This window comes from Macrobrachium nipponense, chromosome 47, assembly GCF_015104395.2.
Source record: "Macrobrachium nipponense isolate FS-2020 chromosome 47, ASM1510439v2, whole genome shotgun sequence".
Classification (NCBI taxonomy): domain Eukaryota; kingdom Metazoa; phylum Arthropoda; class Malacostraca; order Decapoda; family Palaemonidae; genus Macrobrachium; species Macrobrachium nipponense.
This window is the reverse complement of record NC_087222.1, coordinates 3670976-3682139: the sequence shown is the minus strand read 5'-3', so window position 1 is coordinate 3682139 and position 11164 is coordinate 3670976.

Below are 11164 nucleotides of genomic sequence, written 5' to 3'. Positions count from 1 at the left end.
CGGAGTCTTTGCAATGTTTTATAATAGAGTTTGTTTAATGTCTCATATAACAGATGTTGCGATGCATAAAGAGATTATTCACAGTCTCCTTGATGTAAGGTAAATGAAACACTAACTTCAACTGATAAGGTGGGAGCTTTTAGGATGAAATGAAAAGGACTGAAAGGCTGCAGCTACAAAAAAATGTAAGCGAGGTCAAAAGTTAGGTCAGCATGTTTTCAGGTAATAATATATAGGTAGCTAAACTTTCTGCAAAGGTATAAACAAATTACAAAGTGGAAGTTTTTCTATGCAGCAGTTAAAAGGATGAACATGGCAGTGACTATCGATTGGTGGACTTTTTGCCCGTGAGACAATGGGGATGGCCTTCTTGCAGTCCAACGCTTATTGGTGATCCGGTTTTATGGCGCTTGTCTAGTGCCATAATATCGGTGATTTATGGTGTCACAACATACATAACAGGCGCCATTAACCGGTTATCGGAACCATTAAACCGAAACTTGGCACCAAGCGCCATCAATCACCAAGTTTCGGTTAATAGTGGTTTTCGCTTACCAGCATCCCACCAAGAATAGAAACACGCCCCCCCTCCCCCCGGGCCAATAACCGGGGGCTGCCTGAATGTTCCAAGATCACTTTTAATCACTAAGTAGGGAAAACAGCTCAACATCAGCCACTTCACATGCAAACGCACAAGGATATTAGCAGCGCTGACGCCCCGACACAAAGGGTGTCATCAGCGTCTTGTTTTGTATAAACTCTTCAGTAATTTCTTTTAATTTTTGCTTTCTAATCCTTCTTGTATTTTCTCTGCATTAACCAAAACAGTTTTAAGCCAACCATTGACAACATTTTGTTTCCATCCTTGCATTACCCGTTCTGTGGTTTACCTCTTTTCTTACCTTAACCTAATTCATCAAAGTTACTGCCAAATACCTATTCGAATTGACCATTTCCATTCTTCTTCCATTTTTTGAAGACATCAACCACTTTGCTTCCCACTCAGAATCCTTTCCTTTCTCGGTGAACTTCAACTTGAAGTACTAACAAGCCATCAAGACAACAAAAACGTCCTAGACTCGTATAGGTAGCACCCACTTTTATACCAAACCAGTCATTCTCAGATGTTGTACGTGATCTAAAACAAATTTTCATTCCATATCCAGTATTTCTAATCCCTTTCAGAAAATCACCGCCTACACTATTTGTGCATTTGTCTCATCGAGATATATCTGATCAGACACACAACTCTGTCATCATCAAGCACCATCATCATCATCTTGATTGTAATTCCATTAGTTCTGGAGACATTTGTATATATTCTTTCCATAGCCTTCCCACAGCATCAACTCCGAGAAATCTCAAATTCACATTAACTCCTCCACGACTACATCTTTTTTTAATCAACCTCATTGATCTCTATATAACCAAACTCTTCAAAATGCTCACTTCATAAATGTCAAATATATTTCATTTTTCCTCATATAATTCCTGTAGTACTCATACACCTCTTTTAACCTTTGTACTACACCCTGTGCAGACTTCTTTTTTATCTCTCTCTCTATTACAAATTATCCCTAATGTATTTGTTGAAGCTCTCTTATTTCTGTCACTGACTTCTGTGAGCCTGAAAGATTGTTTTCTCTTAAGCAAAACTTCAACACGCAGTTATGTTTCCTCCACTTGTCCCTCTCAGTAACTCAAATAAATCTATATCAAGAAAATCCTTCGAACCAAGTAAGAGTGAAACTTACCTCCCCACTGATATCCAAAGTTTCTGTTGAGGTCAACACCGACGCAAACCGAGGAAGGAGACCTGTTCTTGCGCCACAAACGATCCTAATTAAAGATTGATTATAATAAAACTAAATATATATTAGGTATATATATATATATATATATATATATATATATATATATATATATATATATATATATATATTTATGTGTGTATAAATTCTTCTGTTAAAACAGGATATGTCTCAAGTATAAAAGGCCCATTAAAACACTGGTTCAAAGCTAAGGACTATATATTGGTGGACTGCCTTCCACCACTTGATAAGGGTGGATATTAGTCCTTAGTTTTTAAACCGCAGTGTTTTCATTGGGTCTTTTTATACTTTATATTATTATATATATATATATATATATATATATATATATATATGTATAAAAAAAAAAAAAAATATATATTATATATTATATATCCCATACTCTAGTATTTAAAAGGTTGGACATAATTTACCAGGAAGGTTTATTAAATTCACAGGACTGGATATAGAAGTGCAAAATACTATTGAACATGAGACTAGTTATGCTAAAAATAATCAGTTCTATGAATGATGGAAGCAGAATATGAATCAGCAAAGTATCAGTCCTACTTACCTGGTTTCAAGTGTAAACATATCCGTCGGGATTCAGCATGGGTATTATTTGCCATTCAATTTTTCTTGTAAGCTTTTTATTAGCTATAAGTTTCTTTATGATGTACAAAGGCAGCAGGTGGGCTAGCCCATTCGCGCGCATGTATACCTAAAAATAAAATCACCAATTGTCATCAGATGAAAACAACTATATGGTTTCATGTATGACTAGTAAAAATGTGTATTCTATATCTGGTGTTTCCTTATTTACTCATCGTGATAATAAATAAATGAGTAATATGGAACTTTGGTTAAAACTCCGTTGAGACTCACAGCATCCTTCCCTTTGTTTAAAACCCAACACAGGCAATATAACATTCTGATCTCAACTGATCTCCTCCTTTGTGGTCTACTTTTGTGATAAGGCAGACTGAAATCCCTGCCACCACCACTTCTGAAGAGTCGTGAGGAAAATGAAGTGCAATAAAATCACTAGTGGACAAACAGAAGGGCGATCTATCTCTCTTCATGGACATCTTTGCATGCATGTGAGATTCATGTTACTTTGTGACTATCTTGACTGGAATCCCTTCACTATGTAGGTGTCATTAACAAGGTAAACATGACATGACACACTGAATGATGTCCAAATGCACAATCTCATGAGTGGTTCCTCCTTAATCAAGCGAAACCTGGCGAAGAAGACATGTACTAACGATTTATCAAAACCAATACTGGTATTAATTTTTCGTGGCTTTATATCTTAGGTGGCCATCATCCCTGAACTGCAGTTACTCTCAGCAGGATAAGTTTAATCTCAAGATATCCTGAAGTTGGATCACTGAATACGTGTATAGTATACTTCATGTATGGTTTGCTCTTAGTCTAGAGACTATAGGTACTACCTCGAGCCTGGACAGAGCAAAAACAAGTTATGTTTACAAAAACATTTGTGACCAAAGCTAATCTTGGTAAGACATAATTTATAGAAAACACACCATCGCATACATGTCTTGTATACAGAATCACATACAGCGCAATCATTTTTTCTTTCTCTCAAAACCCCTTCATGCAGTAGCTAATAATAGAGAACATATCATGCAAATTGTCCACATGCCTTGTGCAGCAGGTATTGTCAATGGTTTTGCAAACACTCGTGAATGTGAGTGAGTTACCATAAACAGTGACAGGAAGAATGAAAAGAAATTGTGTTTGGTATCTGTTTGTGCACGAAAATTCATAAGACAATCTGTACCTTAATATACTTTTACAGCTGAATGAAGAACATAACACCTAATGAAAGAGCATTAATGATATACAACATTCACACTATCACGGTTGATATTCATACATAGCATTCCTGAAAACGGAGCATTTACAGTAAAGAGAGTTGTGGACAGCTGCTTGGTGCACATCATACGGCTAACTTCCCTCCATCAAGAAGTAAATTTTGTACCATACTTGTTGAGCATTTCCTTGCCCCAGGAAATTATTTTAATACATCAAAATACTAAAATCAAGACTCGTTTAGAGTTTATAGCTATTTTTCACCCTCTATTCATGAGATCATAGTTTTCCAATTCGTATAGATGGGAGTTGGTGGAGCATTTCTAGTTTTATTATTAAATTTACAGTTGGCAGCTGTTGATGGCCACTATTGTGACTATAAGACGGTAATCCCTTGTGTTCTTGGCTCACATGGTGGGTGGTTTGGTGGTTGCTTGTGCAGATCATGCTATTACTTATTCTGAATTCTGTTGGGTACTGTTCCTCATTTTGGTTCTCAGCGGCTGATTAGTATCAAAATTTTTTGGATAAAATTACTTTATCTACATTGTGGCGGGATCACAAGCTAAAAAAACAAAAACTCTCAAAACACGTGTACTTATCACACGCTTGACACACTCAGGGCGAGGAGCTGCATTGTCCGCTGGAGTCAATACAAACGCAGCCCCCTAACAACTTCTGGAACACACAACTATGACAATTCATACACAACAGAAACTCACAAACACAACAAACTTAACAACACAGGCACAACAACTTTCCAACATATATAATCAACTATAGCTCAAAAAGCACACAATATAAACTGACCATCAATGCCTTCAATACTCTCTTCACAGACAGCTGCCGACACTACTGACCATTACAGGCTCTGATCACAGACTGACCGACTTCCCGCCCGGAAGTTCAGAAACTATGATCATAACGACTAACTCCAACGTTACCAGCAGACAACCCAGAACTCACCAACAGCCAATACAATCATTAACCATCCATCCACCAAGTATGCCCTCTCTCTCTCTCTCTCTCTCTCTCTCTCTCTCTCTCTCTCTCTCTCTCTCTCTCTCTCTCTCTCTCTCTTACGGAAAACCAAAAACACAAACACACACCACACGATCTTACCAGCGATACCAACCGCGAACTTTCTCTCTCTCTCTCTCTCAACCCTCGGAGACGTTGTCAAAAAGAGACAAACAGATAGATCGCCCTCCGTAACATCTTGGTACTCATGAGTCATATCACTTTACCGTGATTCATATACATACATTGAGCTACAAATGTCCTTTTAATATCTAATTCGCTCTACCTCGGAATTAATATATTTTGAATGGGCTCATTGTGTATACTGTAAGAGAGGAATCATTCTAATACTCCTCTGCATTCATATATTTCCAAACTATATCATCCACGACTTATTAGTAGATACTACTACAAAAATTCTAGGAGTCTCGTTGCCTTTTCTTTCACAAAGTTCAGTACTGTTTAGTTTCCTAAAACATGTTGTTCTTGCTGTGGCCGTATCGATCACCTTAGCAATCATAAAGTTGGACCGCTGGTCAAAAGTTCAGATTTGGTGCAAAATTGTATTTTTATTGAATTGGCTCACATGATTTTCACTTTCATAGTTAATGGTTTTTTCTTTTTTCACTTGTTTTCTCTGCTACTTTCTCTCTCTGCATAGTACTTCTCCATTTCTTGTACTTTCTTGCTCTTCATTCACCAGTGAGCCCTTGGCTTGTGACAAGCATGCAGACATGACTTAGAGCAGTTTGTAAATTAAAAAACAAAAGGAGAAAAACACCTATACTTTCTCTCTCTCTCTCTCTTCTCTCTCTCTCTCTCTCTCTCTCTCTCTCTCTCTCTCCTCATGCGTTAAATGCAGTACCTTACTGAGCGATGTTTATTGGGTCAAGCAGTAACATCGCAAGCCACCCAAGATCTACAATTCCCTCCCCCTGACATCAATGGGTTTCGAATAAACTTTCACATGATATAAATTAGATGCAAAAATGAGTTCTCCCCAGTCTTCTGTCTTAAGGTTTTTATGCTTGAATTCCCCCCGTTCCTGGTCTAGGTCTTTGCAAATGCCAATTTTATAGGATTTTTCTGGGTTCTTGTTCAACAATCCTCATCTTTGAGGTCCCAATGGAATTGATAGTCATTATATCGCATCGCTTTGTAAAACTCCTCATCTGCACTTCAGCCATGCAATGACTCTTAGTACTGCGCAGCCACATCTCTTCAAAATCACCTTCATGTTTTTGGTGGGGTGGCGGGGGGGAGGGGGGTGAGGGGGGGGGGGGCGTCTCTGCTGTAAGGGTTACTCTTGCTTACTGGTAGGCCAGCTTAGGACAAACATGAGACAGGTTGCTGTACTTTCTCAGAGGACTGACAGACGGTGCTAAATAATATAATCAATACTTACGTCTAATAGAAATACGTGGAAGCAATTCAATATGGCACACTGACCTCCATCAATGAATACAACTTTCTTCTCTGCATTACTTCCGACGTTGTTGGTGATACGAACTCGGTAAATGGGGCGGTTTTCAATGCTCCTTCCAACTTCATCCACTCGGACTTTGTTGTGGTATTTGCCTTGCAAACTCTCCAAGTAACTGGACATCTGTTGATAACCAGTGCTTCAGTGTGGCAAAAGAACTCATTGTTAAACGTTAGAAATTACTTATGAAACTGTATCGGTTCAAGTTCAGGGGATGATCTGATCATTTTCCACACTAAATCAATACTTTATGCATATATGATGATGATAATTTCCTACGACTGTTCTGCGACAAGTGTAGATATTTTACATCCTAAAACTGGTATTGTTGAACATCTAACATTTCATTATCTTCCCGAGAATTGCTGTTTTCCTATGACAAAACCGAAATAGTTTTTCATTGAAATGACAAGTGATAATCATAGCAATAATTTCCTGAGAAAAACTCTGACAGACTTAGTAACCGTCACTTGAAACGGGTATTGGTGCTGATTCTTATTGCATACTCACTTGACTGAAGCTCATGTAAGAGCTGAATGTGACAGAAGTTCGGGGAAGGTCTTTCCCCTCCTCACGTTCCTCCAAATCCAGTTCCCTTTTGAGAAAAAGGACAAATACATTTATGAGACAAACGTTTCATTTTCCTTCCGTCTTTTCAGTACAGTATAGTCTAATATGGAGCAAACAACCATTTTAAGTTTTAAGATCAGTAAAGATTAACTTAACAGAGAAACCACAAGGTAACTTCCTTTGTTATTGCCAATCACATCGTCTCCGACATTTATATCTCAAAATGCATGTAAACATTATGGATAAATGCATTTGTGTGCATATGCAAGTGAAGATACTGTAAACCATACTATGTTATCACAAAACTAAGTATAAAGTTCCACTGAATGCAAAATAAATTTATGAATACTCACGAGTAAATTCCATTGTTTAAAGTAAAATCAAAGGTGATTTTCAAAGGCGTGAAATTATAAAATAAAACAACTGAAGAGGACGGATACTACCAGGTAAATTTTCACGATCACTTCAAAAACATCTAAGGACATTTCTTAATAAAGTATGTAAGATATCACGGCCAACAGTAATGCTATCATGAAATAACTACATGAGGTGACTCGGAAGGTATTAGTAGGAAACAGGATCTGAATATCACTGGAAACCTGAAACTTTGCAGAGAGAAAAACACCTTCGACTAAAAAACTTACTTTCCAAGATTACTCGATATTATTTCAAAAGTCATCAGTCCATCATCCTGCATTTTGCTAAGATCCTCAAACGCTTTAGACGATACAGCTACCTCAGCAATTCCTGTTGTTCAAAGGAAAAAGCTTAGAAGATACCTCAGTAATACCTTTTTTTGGGATGGACAAAATTACCTTTAGAAGATAATATGGCTACCTCAGTAATACCTTTTTTTGGGATGGACAAAATTACCTTTAGAAGATAATATGGCTACCTCAGTAATACCTTTTGTTAGGATGGACAAAATTACCTTTTAGAAGATAATATGGTTACCTCAGTTAATACCTTTTGTTGTTGGACAAAATTACCTTAGAAGATAAGATGGCTACCTCAGTAATACCTTTTGTTGTGGACCCAAAATTACCTTTAGAAGATAATGTGGCTACCTCAGTAATACCTTTTTTTGGGATGGACAAAATTACCTTTAGAAGATAATATGGCTACCTCAGTTATACCTTTTGTTAGGATGGACAAAATTACCTTTAGAAGATAAGATGGCTACCTCAGTAATACCTTTTTTTGGGATGGACAAAATTACCTTTAGAAGATAATATGGATACCTCAGTAATACCTGCTGTTGAAAGAAAATATCAGGTTAAGCTGATACTCCACTTCAGCAATTACTGGTATTGACAAGAAGAATATTTCATGATACCTCAGAAATATCTAATAGGAAAAAACTCAATAACTGCTCTTGAGAAAAAAAGAAAAAAAATCCTACCTAAGCAATACTTGACGCTGAGAAACGAAACTTTTACAAGGTACAGAGACCTCAGCAATATCTGTCACAGAGAAAAGAGGTATAGGCAGATCATACTACCTCTACAATTATCCCTGTTGGTGAAATTGAATAAAAGGTTTTGAAGACAAAACGGGTATCTGTCAATTGTAAGCCATGGCCATACAATGGACTGCTATAAAATGGCTGATAGAAATACAAAAAAACTGAGAAGAATTAAAAGACTTGGAATACTAACCCATAATTATTTTCATTCATGTAACTGTAAGGAGTAATTATACTCGGTTAACAATAAACTTCTTTTTCTTAACCAATGATAACAATAGTTCACACATTAATCCCAACCATGGGCACACATAAACAATAATAGATTATCATATGTAATCATTCAACGGTGCTGTAAAAGATGAAATTCCTTTATCCCGTCGCACGTGGTTCGGTCCAGGCGACAAATGAAAGGGCAAGCTGAAATTCGTCCTACGTCACACACAATAAAGCTTCCCTGTGAAGGAGAGAGAGGCGTCAAACTTAACTAAAGGAATAGCATGCATTAAGGCCCTAGTTACATACCTAACTCATTGCAATATCAGGTCCGAATGCTTCAAGATTCCTTAAACACTCGAACGGGCGCGTGAACGCACAGCCCCCACCTCAGCCACTTTAAAAAGCTTTGGTATCACTTCATAATCTGGAAATTAACTAAGCATGCAAACGATGGGTGTCAGTGGCTTGGAAGAGTGTCAACTAGGGAAAAGGGAGATAATAGAGATGAATGGAGAGAGAGAAGTTACACGTGGTGAATCAGGGGATTTACTTGTAGGGGTTTGGTTGACAAAAGTCAAGACATACTCCAGCAGAAGGAAGAACAGGAACCAAAATACTCGAGTTTCTCTTAGGCTTACCATAGGAATCCAAAGTGGCTATCCAGTGGGGATATCATGAACTTGAGAATCGTGGCTGGACCCTAGGTGGCAGCTCTGTGAAATGGGAGAGTGGGAAATATGCATCCACTCTCGACGATATCCAAAACAGGAGTGGCCAACTGCCAGTGCCAGCCGCGAGGCTGCATCGCCTTAGGGCCCAATATGGCCGCTGTCTCAGGTAGGCTCCCTCCAATCCTTGCAGCGGCCCTCCCTTTCTCGGCTACATAGAAGGAAAAGCATTCTGGCAGCAGAAGGGAGGATATAGGGGGATACAATGAGAGGGCTATGCTACGTGGGCAGCCATCCACACTATGTTTGCATGGGGGCGGCCATCTTATGAGTGAAGGTTAAACCCTGCCCATAAAAATATCCCTGCAATACCTCTTGTTGTTAGAAAAAATGGCTTAAAGTTTTCCTTGAAATGGATAAATACGGCGTAAATGTGAAAATGAATGAGCTACTGGTCTTACCCCCATATAATAAATATTTCTCCTTCTCTGGACTATAAAATGGCATCCAGAGCAACAAGATCTACTGTAGTACTAACAGAAACTGGCTGATAAGTGCAAAATTCTTGATATCTAAATATTGCTAGGAGTGTCACCACTCCGCAGCCTTCAGGCTTTATTTTTTATTTTTGCAAAATCACATCTAGAAGAAGGCCAAGACCACAGAAGCCAAGGAGACAAGCCTTAAGCCGTTCCAGCTGAAACTTCTGTTTTCCAGGCAAGACCAGCATCCAGGACGAGAAAATGCCCGAGGGCGGACTAAGGGAATTTGCGAGTGATGGATAGTTTCGCACCAATACACCAACCAAGGCGTCAAACACCAGTAGAAAGAGAGGTCATATAAGGCCGTGTCAGGGGGCTCAACAAGCAGCAGACCGGCAAACTGACCAGTGCATACCACAAAGTGCTACTCTGACCCCTGAGCACCCTGCTCAAACTTGGCTTGACCGATAGCCTACCCATCCAAGTGCCACCTTAGTGTCAGTCGTAGAAGTCGCACTCAACCGAGTATCCCATTGGCTCCACATCCATGGATTTTCGCCCCAGGAACAAGGTACTGTGTGGTGGGGAGGGTGTTCGTTCGGTCAACTTAACTTCTTCTCTTATCTCATACTGCTGTTCAGTCTTCACTTGCATTTCCTTAAGACCCTAACAAATTGTCGGTAGACCTTCATCAGTGTGTAAAAGGCTAAATTACTTTATTATATTTTGAAGCTGTGTCATTATGTCCATCCATCAAGCAATAATTCATCAACTTCATATATATATCAGCCTTAATTCTTTTTTGTGTTGGCACTCAATGCTAACACTTGTCTTAATTTGCTTTGAAGGATACCAATAGACCACCCTGTGATTGATCTAATTTTAGACCCAGAATTTCTCTCCACAGTCCTTCCTTTACTTGCATTATAGATACCTTATCTTACTTTTTCTTTTTGTGTATACGTTGGTTCCCCCAATCAGATAAGTAACTGCCAAGGTAAGAACCAATAGCTCCACTAGCCCACGTATAATAACATATTTTCGTATTAGATACTGTAGAATAACTGTGAAAATGAAGACACGTTCTTTAACTAAAGTTCTAAAACCTTGAAATTTAGCAAATTTCAAAAAGAAGTTTGCGCCTTTGAAGTTGATTCATCAAGTGAATCGTGCAATAGGAATATGCAATGTGTCCCACTCTTGTATTGCAGACCATCTTGATAAGGGAAGGAACAGGGTATTTTAATGAAATCCTCGTGCCATTATTCTTTCTGCTATGTTAAATCAAAATGTCCTGTCCATCATAGTTGTCATCAGTTGTCATAGTTGTTCTGAATAATGGAAAGGTTGGGCCTCTTCTTCACGGGAAGAAATGTGAATAAGTTGTAGAGGAAGTGGATCCAATTTCCTTCCTGCTCCTGGTTAGATAATTGTTCTAGGCTAGGTTCATTGTGGTGTGATCAGGGGAGCCTTAATTGATGTTATTATAAAACCCCCACAGTCGTTTGTCCAATTGCTGAATGACAACAGGGAACCTTCTAATTTAAAGCACAAAAAGCAAGCCCAACTATAGCAGTCAGAATAACTGTCTTTTGTGTGAATCCTAT